Source organism: Rutilus rutilus (assembly GCF_951802725.1).
Source record: "Rutilus rutilus genome assembly, chromosome: 1".
Taxonomy (NCBI): Eukaryota; Metazoa; Chordata; class Actinopteri; order Cypriniformes; family Leuciscidae; genus Rutilus; species Rutilus rutilus.
The window spans coordinates 16,717,411-16,731,975 of record NC_140209.1 but is presented as its reverse complement, the minus strand read 5'-3'; the positions used below and the strand labels follow the sequence as shown (position 1 = coordinate 16,731,975).

Here is a 14,565-nt window from a genome sequence, read left to right as displayed (position 1 = left end):
AGGTATTAACTTACTTTTTTTTCTATGAAAAAGCTGACATTCGTCTGCGTAATAATGAGTAAACTGTGTTGACTTCCGCGAATGATAAGCCTTCCGATCTTCTACAAGCATTTAAAAAAAAAAAAAAAAAAAAAAAATTAAGCCTTCCGTATTTGAGTGCAAATCTATAGCATTTTACCGCAAAACAGAGGACTGGTACTTTACCCTATCAAATGATATATAATGCTGTTGGTGTGTGAACCAATCACAGACCCATATAAAACAAACAGTGTCCTAGGAACGTAAAAAAGGGAGGGGTTTGTAATAAATCTCGCGCGTCTTCTTCTCAGACACAATCTTTTTATGTACGGTTTTTGGACACGATACATTTGGATTACTGTGGAGATAGACGTTTTTGTACTGGTTAGATTTTACAGAAAATCAACATGGCCAAACGAAGATTCACAGCCGACTCGTGCCGAGCAATTGCTGCTGCAATGATTTTTTTTGAGAGCGATGAGAGTGATAACGGATCTGATCCAGACCGATATGATTCAGATGAAGAGGATAACATTCTGGACGGAATCGATCCATTTGAGGAGTAAGTATGAAGGCAATATTGCTGATAATATATTGTCTAATATGTATTGTGTCATTTTTTTTTATTAAAATTATTTTATTGTCAGAAATAACGGTGCAGTAATCAAATAATGTGCGCTATTACTATTAGTAAGTTAGATTTAAAAATTCATGGGCCTTTGTCTGCTACATAAACGGTAGTACATTAGCTTATTGCTAAAATGAGATTGCAGATTAGGCCGCATGTAACGTTAGTACATCTTCATTTTTTGCATAGTAATAAGCTATATTTCGTTTACTTTGCTTGTCTATTTTATTGTAATGCTTTTAGGGAAATTTTATTGTAGCTTTTCAGAAATAATGGTGCAGTAAGCCTTATCTAAGGCCTGTACTATTTGTCTACATAAAGCTGAAATGGGGAGGGGGTTTGGTTTAGACATTGTATTTACTCATATTTTCTCATTTACATCATTTTTACTAAAGTAGTGTCATTTACATGATAGCCTACTAATATCATACTTTACATCATTGCAATGATAATAGAAATACTAATTTTGTAGTTAGAAGTTCTATGACTCTTTACTTGATGTAAAAAATACACACATGATGATGAATAGCTAATCTTTATTTACCACATTGTACTAAAGGCTGTACAACTTTTGATATGTGGGAATGTAAACTAATAAAAAAATCTGTGTGTTTTAGTCTAAATCAGGAAACCCCAGAGCAGCCGAGTAGCCTACATCTTCTGCTGAACCCAGGACCCAGACCGCTCGCCCTTTTCTACACAGCACCGCTTCTGGCCAATTACTTGATTGTAAATGTGTATCTTTCTTCTCTGTTATTATATTATGTGTTTGTTTTATATGTTTGACAATGCAGTGGCTGTATTCGTGAGCCCAAAACAAATGTCCCATTGGGACAATAAAGTATACCTAACCTAACCTAACCTAATATTCTGTTTTTCCCCAAAAAACGTATGGTGACTACAGTCACAGAAATGTTTTTTAGAAAATTTTTTTTACAGGTGTTCTAAACCCTTTGAGGAATCAATATTTGATGTAAAATCCCTTATTCATTATGGTTTACTATTTTTATATAATAAAAAACAAAAATTTGAACTTCTGTTTTTTGTATTTCTTGGTGATATATCACATCAGAACCCATACAAGTGTCACAAGAAGTGTATTGTCAATGCATCCACCTTATAGCTGAGGGTCTATAGAATCCAGAAATATGACTCTCTTCACTCTGCTATGAAAATTGACCCTTCCAGAAGCCAAAATATTAACATAGTGCCTGGCGGACTTAAAACCCCTTAGACCTTGAAGGGTTAAGAGGGGGCCCAGAGAAGCCCCCAATAAAATTGTGGTGCTAAAAAAAATATTTGATAGTAAAAATTATTAACTTTAAATTATTCTATTTGCTGTTTCCTGGTGTCAAAAAAATTTATTTGTTTAGGAAACACAAACGTCCGTGGGCCCCTCTCCCCCTCTCGATTATCATAAAATGGTTCAGTCCGCCCAAATTGTATCCAGGCAACACAAACAGCTTGACCACTTATAGCGCCGGTGTGATGAAGTATCATAGAACCGAACGGTTCGTTGGACCATTTTTCCTGCCGACCAAAATTTCATTATTTCAAATGTAGGCGCGTTGCGCGTGGCAAGCGCGCTCATAATGTAAGAGACGCCGGCGCGACCACAACATTGTCCAACATCAAATGTGCATACGTAATAAGCGGAACGAAACTGGGCTACTCGTTATTGTGTGGTTGAAGGACCGCTTATCAGTTTGGACCAGTGCAGCGCGAGTGATCTTGATCAAGCGACACTGTCACTCAGCGGTAATAAGAGATCCAGTAAATAAATCATTTGAATTCGCCACATAAGTAATAACATCGCTGTGAGATCTAGTGAGAAACATTCACATTTCTCCGTTTTTAACGGATCAAACAGCGCGTGGAAGCCAGGAAGAATAATTGTGCCATGAATGAAGTGAACTATCCAGTGTCCACAGATCTGCAACAATCACCATGGATTTACTGTAGTAACACTAACTGCAACCATGGAAGTTTGGCAGGAATAGTCAAGTACAGCTCGCTGCATCCTGCGGTGGACGTCCAACCCGGCCCACATCCAAGTGTGACGTTAGAAGCCACGCCCATCCAAGTGTGACGTCGGAAGCCTCGCCCATGTCCAAATACGGCACGTGACTCGATTTGTTGTACGCATGCGCAAAATGGCGCTGCTTCCTGTCGGAAATATATTTACGGTTGATATCATAGTTATTGGTTTATAATAAAGATGAGGTTATTGGTGTAGAGGTGTGATGCAACAGATTATTGGTGCAGTTAAATTGTGACGCTTTGGCAAGCTTGGAATGGTCTAATTCACAATTACTCCCTCAACAGCTGTATTAGACAATACGTTACCTCTGCATTGCTCACTGGTTTTGTAAGTTAATGACATGGTAGTACAAGTAAACAATGTACCTTAAAATGATATTTTTGTATTTCTCTTGTATTTCTGTTACACAAATGGTAATCAATAATCATGGTTTTGCTATAATAAACGTATAAGGGAGCATCTATACTTAAACTAAAACGAGTTTTTGTCACTTTCTTAATTATATGTACTCCAAACTGCACTTATAGTTACCCCTTCTAAATAAAAAAAAATGTGGTTATAGAAATATTGCATTTTTACAACCAAATTAAGAATTCACTTATTAGTTAATGCCTGTTATAGCAAATGACTTTGAAATCAAATAATAGAACAGCAGAATGGAATTTATGTAAACCTTAAGTTAAAGAACCAATATGGTGAAACTCGAAAAATTAGAATATCGTGCAAAAGTTCATTTATTTCAGTAATTCAACTAAAAGCTGATACTAATATATAATATAGTCTCATTACATGCAAAGTGAGATATTTCAAGCCTTTATGTGTTATAAATTTGATGATTATGGCTTACAGCTATGTTGAATTACTGAAATAAATGATCTTTTGCACAATATTCTAATACATAAAAACCAGTTAATCTCTCGCTTCCCCTTCTGTACAGGTTTTATGAGTTTAACATATCAAAATATAACATCAGAATATCATCATAGTTCAAAATATCTTGGTCACAAATTAATATTTTAATTTAATATTTTGTGTTAATACATCAAGTTTACACACATGGGTCTAAAATGACCCATCTATGCAAGCATGATAACTTTTTCTTAAAATAACCAATGTCACAGTTGTTCAGAGCAACACATTCACTATACTACTTAAAATCAATAGTATATTCCTGCACAATCGGAGGCTGCAGCTCATTTATATACTGTCTATCATAGATATCATATAAAGGCTAGATGTCTTAAGGCGGAGTCACTTCCGTCATCACCGGCGGCCATCTTAGGACAGGGCTCTGTGAATTAAGGTGAGTGAGCAGCACGCACACAAATCCTCTTATCTCGCTGAAATCTGGACGGATTTACAAACGGTTTGGTTTCTTACAAACGTTATTAACGTGGCTATAATTCTGAATGCTTAAACATTTTGAACATAATTATTCATATGTATGCAGTATAATAGCTACATCTCTGACGTTTATAACAAACCAAACCGTTTGAAAATCGGTAGAAAATTGAGCAAGTTATGGTTATTTAAAAGTACATGCACCATGTTATGAGTGAGCGAGCACCCTGTCGTAAGATGGCCGCCGTGTGCGGATGTCGAGCTCCATTGGCCAGCAGCGCGGACGAGACATCTAGCCTTTATATGAGATGCTGTCTATGCTGCAGCTTTAAGACCCCGGTAACAGGACCCTAGTTTTTTGTGACAGCGCCACCTGCCGAACTGGATGATATAGCAATTTGGGCATGGGCGTGGTGGCTTCTGACGTCACACTTGGATGTGGCCGGGTTGGACGTCCACCGCAGGATGCAGCGAGAGGCTACTCGGAATAGTAGGCTATAATGGCTTCAAGTAACATTACGTCGGTTTTATTTTGACATTATACAATTGATGCTCTCAAATGTTAATCTGAACTAAAAATAGACCTTTGTTTATAACTACAATATTAGGTTACATTTCATTTTTTTTCAAGGAGCTGTTTTGTTTATGCTCCTAAGAAGAGTCTATTATAGCTCCATCATTGGTCAAAGTGTGTTAGTTTTAATAAATAAAATAATAATAATAAAAAAAAAAAAAATTCTCTGGCATTTATTTCTTTTTGCTGTATCGAAAACGTACCAAACCGTGACACAAGTGTATCGTATTGAACCGAACCGTGAATTTTGTGAACCGTTACACCCCTACTATCTATATCTCTCTTACCTATCTGTCTACCCCTCTGAAGCAATGGTTGAAGCAATTTGAATGCTGAGAAACTTTACTAAGACGATTTGAAAAGTTAGTTTATCTGTTTATTGTTATGAATGTTTGATATTTACCAAAAACATCACTTTGCAGTGTGTTGTTGAATGAGTTTTTTTATAATAAATGTATTTTTAATTAAAACATTTGTTAGTAATAGTCATTATTGGGATTTGATCTGGTGTTTTACGACTGCATAATGGGTGCGATGTAGGTCTTAATTTTCATTAAAGTGGGCTTAAAAATGTCTTAAAGTCTTAAATTTGGGGTGATCAAACCTGGGGAAACCCTGGAAAGAGGCAAAGGGTCAACAGTATGTTACCCGTATCGTAGCCTACGGCACTTTTCTGTGCGTACGCACGCTTTGTACATGAGGCCCCAGGTCTCTACGGTAGCATTTTTCGACAAGTTAGCACGTTTCGATAGAGCAGGGTGCAGCGGGTGCACGGCTTTGCCTCACATACATACAAATATAAATATATGTGAATACACTAAATGACACATGTACAGCTATGCACAGTATATACATTATACAGTACTGAAGTAGTGCAGTATTACAGAGGACAAATTACGGGTGTGGACATGGGATGGAGTTCAATTGTCTGATTGACTTAAATATATGAGAATGATAGTCAAAATACCATAAACCATGATTTTATGTAAATTTATATGAATTTAATGAATTAATATGTATTAATATGAATTTCATAAATTAATATGAAAAAAGTCTCAGCTGTGTTGGGGGCCCTGTCAAGATTCTTTTCATGGGGCCCAAAATCCTTAGCAGCGCCCCTGCTCCCACACCTAAACATACCCATTTTATGGACAATTTTAAAATGTATAAATCACAATAATTAACCTTACAACACAACATCGATTCACAAAATACATCAATTTTATTAGCTTGATGTAATCCAAACCTTCAGAATCCATTATTTGCAAGAAAAAGATCCAAACTCAGCCCTTTATCCAGTAATCGCCATCTTGACCGTAAACGTCAAACCCCGCGCTTGTTATGAATTCAAATTCAAAAATTGCGCCCTCAAGAAGCGTTACGACAGGTTACTATGGTTACGGCAGTAATATCAAAGGCTCATTGGCTCTCGCCTCGCCTGCTTCGTCACAGATTGCGTCATGCACATTCACATTTGAAATGAAGCGCGCACTGTCGCGCAGGCAGCAGCCCTCAGAGCGAACCGGACCGAAGACGGATTAACATTTTCATGGATTTGAATTAATAAGTTAAATTCTGCTCTGTTACCTCATACAAAACCACTGCCAGAGAGGACACATCGTCACGTGAACAACTTTTGGTACCGATTTTGACATTTTCTCATTAAATAAATTATTGTGATTATATTTGTCTGTCTGTTGTTTTTCTTAATAATTGTAGCCTACGTAGTTTTAAGAAATGGTTATGATTAGATGGTAGGATTAGCAAACGTCCGGGGATAATGGTACGTGTAAGATTCACGTCTGAGGCTGTTAAACTGTGACATCTACACGTTTTCCAAAGGGGACCAACATGATTAATTTCACGTACATTTTCCTCCGTTTCGCTCGGACATTTAACGGCGTAGACATACACGCGGGAAGATGACGGTTCGTTTCGGCGTGAACATACACGCGGATAGCTCAAAATGCGTATAAATAACACGCCACTTTTAACTTGAAAGTGGCGTGTATGTTTACGCAAAGTCATGATGTCATGTTGCAGGAAGAACAAAGAGGCGTTTACAGGACAGATTGGCTGAACATAAATATGGAATCCGCACGGGCAACATGAACTATCCTATGGCGAGGCACTACAGGGAACACCATAAGAGTGACCCATCTACGGTACAGGCCTGCGGAATTGACCATATACCACTGTCACTAAGGAAAGGAGACATGCAAAAACAACTAAACCAGAGAGAAAGTTTCTGGATTGATAAACTGCAGGCTACTAGATACCCAGGCCTGAACGCAGAACTTGATTTTTGGTGTTTTCCTGTAAACCATACTCTTTATTTCTATTTTGATTGTTATTTTGCCTGAGTGTTTGGTTTATTTTATGTTCTTTGAAAAAATAAGTTAAGCTGCTGCAAGTAGATCCTGCATCCTTCTCTGCTTCATCCTGCATTGTGACTTTTGTGTTTTTGGTCACAGAATACCTTGGAGTTTCCTGAATGTTTTGCCTAAATGGTTTTTGGTTTGGTTTATTTTATGTTCTTTGAAAATAAAAGACACAGAGTGCCTTGGAGTTTCCTGAATGTTTTGCCTGAGTGTTTGTTACGCCATGGAATGTTTCCACATGCCCACCTGCGTCAAGAACCTGGTAGCTCAGTACTTTAGCAACTTGCAGATGTGTTTTTCCCTCCAGGATTTCACCACCGGATGGCAGCGGCTCGAAGTAGGAATCGCGATGGGGCGCGCGTGCTTAGAATAAAAAGACCGTTATCGGTCGTTGGTGTGGACGCATATAGTTATCTTTATCGTTATCTTTATAGGTATCGTGCTTGGTGTGAACGGGCCTTAAAAATGGCTGCAGTGACACCAGTTCTTAAAAAGCCTGCTATCACCGATATGTCAAATTATCAACCCATCTCCAATTTACCTTTTCTGGCAAAAGTGCTTGAGCGTGTGGTTGTTGGCCAACTCCATACTCATCTGTGTATGAATAGCCTAATAGAAACTTTTCAGTCTGGGTTTAGATCTGGACACAGTACAGAGACTGCTCTAGTCAGGGTCCTGAATGACCTCGTTATAGACAACTCTGAGGCTTGTGGCATTTTGGTTCTGTTAGACCTTACTGCTGCATTCAATACTATATGTCACAGCATAATATTGGACAGATTGCACAGCAGACACGCCCCTTAAAACAGAGCATTCAAATTGGCAAAAATCAGGCTTGGAAAGATGCCTTTTATTTCTAAATTATGGCAACTTTTGATGTTAAAATCATACTAACATTATAAGGGCACCCTAGAAAACATTATGAAATAATACAATAATCTAATCTATGACCCCTTTAATCTGAAGACTCCACAAAAATGGAATAATAATTACTGAAGAATTTGGCAAAAAAAAATTTTGTAACATTTTGACCATTAAAGACAATTATGACAAAAATCAGTCAAGGCAAATTAAACACAGAGACAAACATAAGAACTGTATATTTATGGTTTTTAATGCCTTATTCTGAGCCTAAATATTTCTCTCTCTCTCTCTCTCTCTCTTTTTAATGGACATCTCTGCCTCCTCAAACACGCTGTTAGTAAAGTATCGACCCTCATTAATATTTTTCAGCTCTTCTATAATGTTTAACAGTCGGGACACTTGAGTTTTGTCATGTTTTTCACTGTTATTAAAAAATAGGAATCTGTTTACAGTTACTTGCACTTATTTGTCTATAGACTTATTTTTCAGGTTATCTCCTCCAGTGAACAGAACGATGCTGAACTGAGCAGCTCTTGGACTAAATATCTTCTTTATCAGATCTACTGTGTCCATCTGCTCTCTTGTAAATCTTCCCAAATTCAACACAAAGACAAAAGCTACATGCCTCGTTTTATTTTCTTTGCCAGTAACATCCGACTGAACTACGAACCCTGTTCAGATAAAGTTTCTTAGTCATGTTGGTTGTTATGGCTGGTTAGGACAGATTTATCCAGATAATATTTTATTGCTTGATGCATTATTGTGTCACATTTGGCCAAGACACAGCATCAAACCTGAAAGTGCTGGATCTGAAGAGGACCTACTTACAGTGAATGTGTTTTGTATGTTTGCATAGAGAAGACGGATGATTGAAATGCTTCCCACATGGGGGGGGGGAAGTGTGAAGGACTTCAAAGTCCTTGATTAGTGCTTGAATTTTACTCTCAAAAGGATGTACGAACCCTGAAATGAATAATGTAAAAACATTTGTCTATTTCTGCCACAATACCATGGTTACAGTTAGCATTACTACATTACATCCATAGGGAATGTTGGTGATCTGTGGACTTAAAAGCCTTATAACTTAAAACTTCATGAACTTGTTTGTTCAAGGCACTTGTTTCTCCTGGCTTCCAAGTCAGTGCCCATGATTTACTCACTCTCAAGTCATGCTAGGTGTGTATGACATTCTTCTTTTAGACGAATACTATTGGAGTTATATTTAAAAAAATGTCCTGGCTCATCCAAGCTTTATAATGGATTATAATGAATTTGCGTTTTTTTGCATTGATCTGAACTTGGGCTTTGACTTTTACCCAAAAATCATATTCGAAGTTCATTTGTTTATTAATATTTGAATATTTATTAATAATATTTTGACAATTAAATGCCGCGACGCTAGGGCTGGGCTAAGGGGGCTTAAGCCCCAAATGTTTTTAGTAAAGCCCCGCATATTTTTGTTACCTTGTCTTTCTCATAGAGCAAAACAATTTATTTAGAAAAACAAATGTGAATAAGATTACAGCTGCCGTGATTACCTAATCATGAAAAGTGCATATTACAATTTTATTTTTACTTTCCCCTTTGCGCAGTGTCTTGTTACAGGACACACACTGAAACTGATAAGAGTTTTACGATCCAGAGGAATGTCCAGAAAGCTGTGAATCTCACTTAAAGGGATAGTTCGCCCAAAAATTATATTTAACCCATGATTTACTCACCCTCAAGCCGTTCGAGATGTAGGCTATATGTCAATCTTTTTTCAGACGAACACATTTTCAGTTATTTTAGAAAATGTCTTAGATCTTTCAGTGGTTATAATGTGAAGCTATGGGGTCCACCTCCTTTAAGACAAAAGTAATCCATCTGGCTCCAGGGGGATAAACGAAGGCCTTCCGAGGGTAATCCGTGCGGTTTTGTCGTAAAAATATACATATTTAAAACTTTATAAACGAAAATAACTGGCTTCCGGTGGCGGTCTACGTGCGTTCACGAGAGCTGGATGCCGGCGTACAACGTAGGACGTAGTGTAGGAAGCGTCGTGACGTAGAACGAACGTAAAGTTTTGTTTTGCTCTGCTCTCTGGCTGCGCAGTCACGTTCGTTCTACGTCACGATGCTGACGATCTCAGACTGCGTTGATGTGGTTTCTCCACTGTATGGATCTTCATGTGTTGCTTCAATTGAGTTTTAAAAGAGAAACTCTTTCCACACTGATCACACGTGTGCGGCTTCTCTCTGCTGTGGATCCTCTCATGTCTTTTCAGACTTATTGACTGATTGAATCTCTTGTCACAGTGTGAACACTTGTAAGGTTTTTCTCCAGTGTGAATTCTCTGGTGCATTTTCAAACAGTCAGCTGTAGTAAAAGTCTTCTCACACTCAAAGCACATGTACTCTCTCATACCAGTGTGAATTTTCTGATGTCTATGTAAAGTTTGCAGCTGTGAAAAACTCTTTCCACACACAGAACATGAATGCGGCTTCTCCTTCGTATGAACTCTCAGGTGTTTCTTCAGGGCTGCTGCACAGATAAATGTTTTGCTGCACTGATCACATGTGAACGGCTTCTCTCCGGTGTGGATCCTCATGTGTGATTTAATTGTTTCTGATCGGGTGAAACTCTTCCCACATTGATGGCATACATGCGGCTTCTCTCCAGTGTGGATCATCATGTGCCGCTCAAGATTTTGTTTGTAAGGGAAACTCGTCCCGCATTGATCACATGAGAATGGCTTCTCTCCAGTGTGAACTCTCATGTGAATCTCAAGATTATGTTTGGTTGTGAAACTCTTTCCACACTGAGTGCAGGTGAAAGATTTCTTGGCTCTTCTTTTCTTTAAAAATTTATTTTTAGTCTTTGAGCGACTCGAAGGTTTTTCTCCAGGTTTGACATGATGTTCCTCCTCCACTTCACTCAGTTCTTCGCTCTCCTCGCTCTCTTCCATCAGGACTGACATGAAATAAAATTATTAAATTTTCAACAAGAAATATTAAATATATTTGATCAATGACAATTATCTAACATGATATTAAAATATACAATACTAAAATATACAAATTGTATTCAAAGTGTAGAGCGGCCACGGCTTTAACTAGTTTTAAATGAACAAGTTTTATTAGCATTAACTGTGTCCTACATGTTTTACTCAACCCTGTTACTCCTGGCATGATTTTCTTCCTTTTAAAAACAGAGCATTTCTTAAAACTGTGACACTCTGGAAGTGACATCATCTGGGCTCTTTCTACTGCATGATGGGAAGACAAGAAAATAATCTCAATCCATTGTCTCAGTTTTTACACAAACTGTAGCATTGACTGTATTCATCAACTCTGTTGCCAAAGTCACTGTAAGAAGAATCTCTATAACTATGAATAACTTTGATATTTGACAATAACTTTATCAGTAACTTTACTGATTATTCCTAAACATGTTGAAAATGACTAGAATTCTGGTAATGTTGTTGCAAATTGGGAACCAGATATAAAATAAATGTAAAATAAAACAGTTCAAATAGTATTTAGCTTGATCTGATGTTGACAATCAATATAAACATTTCTCAAACCTCCCTTTACTGACCATTTGTTGAAGAAAAAACCCCCCAGAACATTCTGTACCATCTCATAGTTGAACTGATTATCTAAAAGTGATGAAGTGCTTGAATGTTTCTAACATGAATGTTCTTCAGCATCATGAATGAATGAAGAATAAACACCGACCTCTTTGTTCTTCAGGATCTTCAGTGTGTTTCATTCTGTAGGGTTCTGGATCACTCATGTTCTCTCTGTCCTCTTTAATAAACTCAGTCTCAGATTTCAGCTCTTCCTGATGCTCTGATGCTCGTCTTCACTTGTAGCTGATGGGAATTTACAGCATTTATTGGTGAATTGATGTGGGAGGAGCTTCACTGGTGATGTGATTACAGTGGGAGGAGCTGATCTGCCTAAATGAAAAATATAAATTACTGAATTTGTTTTTATAATAAATGACACTTCTAAGCATTTATGTCAGTCTATCTATCTATCTATTCATCGTACAGTAACTGATACCAATCATTAATTATTTGTATTACTAATCCAAACTAGGGCTGGGCGATATATCGCACGATATTGTTATGCATCAGTAAAGCCGGTTCATTGATTAGTAGTAAATTGCCTTCACCTGCTTTCAGATGGAGCGGCATTTACTACAAAGAGCCGTAGTTCACTGACAAGCTGAGCCAAATCACATCAATATCGCGGACGTATCGCCAGCGATAATTAATGCAATATGGCTCAGCTTGTCAGTTAACTACGGCTCTTTGTACACAGCAAAAACTCCAGTGTTAAATTAACACTCCTGGGAGTGTATGAGTCCACACTCAAGAGTGTTAAAGTTAATGAGATAATTAAGTGATTAATTTAGTGATGATTGAACATTATTGAAGACACCTGATGTTAACAAGCAGAATCACTGAAGGAGAAAATCTCAAAATGTAAGCCACCGTTATGGCGATCAATGTTTGCTTTAGTTGGGCTCTTGACCCTTATATTATCAACTTTAGATTTTGTTTGGCTGCTGTATCTGAGTTATAACTGCCAGTTGAACAAAGAAAAAAAGTGATCTGATGGTGTTGGTTATATTATGACATTCATCATTTGAACTTGATCACTGAACTCATTAAGATCCTTCTTTCTGACTTCGATTTATGTTGTTGGTTACAGAATAACTGTGAATCTGCATAAATGCCCAGAATTTTTGATATAATATAAAGGATTTCTTAAAAGTTGTTTTAAAAAAAAAATCATTATTTTAGGCACACACAGATGTCAAGATTCAGTCTATGCATCTCAACAATGGTGACGAGCAGAATATTCAATTAGGAAAAGTAAATTACATAGACAATTCAGATCATAATTTATTCATACCGCAATGCATGATTGGGAGCCATTAATGAGTTGTGATTGGTGGCAGCCACTGCAACATGCTTTATTATTGTCACCATTGTTGAGATTCACAGGCTGATTATTGATGTCTGTGTTTTAAATGGATTTATCTGAACGTCTTTTGATCAGAACAATGTTTATAAAATATTTTGAATCATAAGTAAAGTACTGATAATCATAGGCTGAAGAATCACAAAACTGATGCTAACAAGTTAAACCAAACTATCTCAATAAGTTTCATTTTTCAGATCACAGCATGATTATGTCAAAACATAACCAACACTATCAGATTACATTTTACTTTGTTTATTTAACTGTTATAAATCAATAACAGCAGACAAACAACAGTAAAAATTAAAATAAACATATAAGGGTCAAGAGCCCAACTAAAGCAAACACTGATCACCTTAATGGTAACTTACAATTTGTTATTTTCTCCTTCAGTGATTCTGCTTGTTAACATCAGGTGTCTTCATTAATGCTCAATCATCACTAAATTAATCACTTAATTATCTCATTAACTTTAACACTCTTGAGTGTGGACTCATATACACTCCCAGCCCCAGGAGTGTTAATTTAACACCGCTCCATCTGAAAGCAGGTGATGGCGATTTACTACTAATCAAGGGAACCGGCTTTACTGATGAGATGCGCCTAACAATATCGTGCGATATATCGCCCAGCCCTAAACATTATTCTGCTTCTTCATTAAAATACAGTTATCTAGAAATAAAGAAACAAATATAATTTACTTCCAAGTATAAATAATGGTAAGAAAAACAGATACAAATCGTAAACAGAAATAAACGCACAGAGTAACCAACAAATATCCTCAGTCAGTTGACAATGAGGTGTCAAATTATTGACAAATTAAGTGTCAATTTACAGGAGATCTGAAGACATCAGCATAATAAATGAGGTGAAACCAGGAACTATTGTCATGAAATAAAGAGTGTTTTCAGCAGATCTGTTAATATTGATGAGCCTCAGACTATCAACACTCTACAAGCCATTCAGGATCATCAGCAGATCATCTCACTTTATTCTGAGTGTTTGCTGTTAGAAACACATTATTTGAGTCAGGATACATGATAAAAGCCTGTGAAACTGCTCTATTGAAAGACAATACTGTTGCTTCTCACAACATGATAAGGATAAAACGTTAAAATATATATATATAAAAAACAAACACTTATGGTATTCATCTTAATTAACCACCTCATCTAAATAACTACAGCAGCATAATGTCAATATCTAAAATATATTTTGATTTTGTAGTAACTACTGCACTAATGTTATTAGATCAAAACTAACACTGATCCTAAAAAACTCATTATAAGCTCAATGTGAAGTATTTAGCCGTATATGTCCCAGTGTATTTAAAAAATGTGAAGCAAAAGTAACAAATTTGATTTGTTAAAGAAGAAATAAAACGCCAGCAGCATCAATTTCCCTCACAGATCTCAAACTTTAACTCTTGACATTCAGTAACAGTTCTCACTGCAAACATCGAGACAATCACACAAACGAACACAAAATCGCTCAGGTCTGAATGAACTCCACATATTCTCCTCATGCTCGCTGCTGCTGCACTAAATGTTTATTTCAGTAGGAAGACGCCAGAAAAGACGCACAAGTATCGCTGTGATCGATGTAAACAATACAGAAATGAGCCTGCATGTCGCTTTATCAAACTCTATAAAGTGTGTGTGATGGTTGTGTAAATATGAGAAATACCGCGAGCTGCTCTCCTCTCCTCAGAAGACTCGACGCTGAAACTCTTCTTCTTCTTC

At 37.0% G+C, this 14,565-nt stretch overlaps 1 long non-coding RNA gene across 1 annotated transcript; it reads right to left on the bottom strand.

The window, feature by feature from the left end:
* Positions 1-5,731: 5,731 nt before the first annotated feature.
* LOC311291553 lies at positions 5,732-14,565 on the bottom strand. The gene is made up of 3 exons (XR_014627577.1): positions 14,510-14,565; positions 11,567-11,790; positions 5,732-10,799 (listed from the first exon to the last, which is right to left on the bottom strand). It is a non-coding gene; the product is annotated as an uncharacterized lncRNA (long non-coding RNA).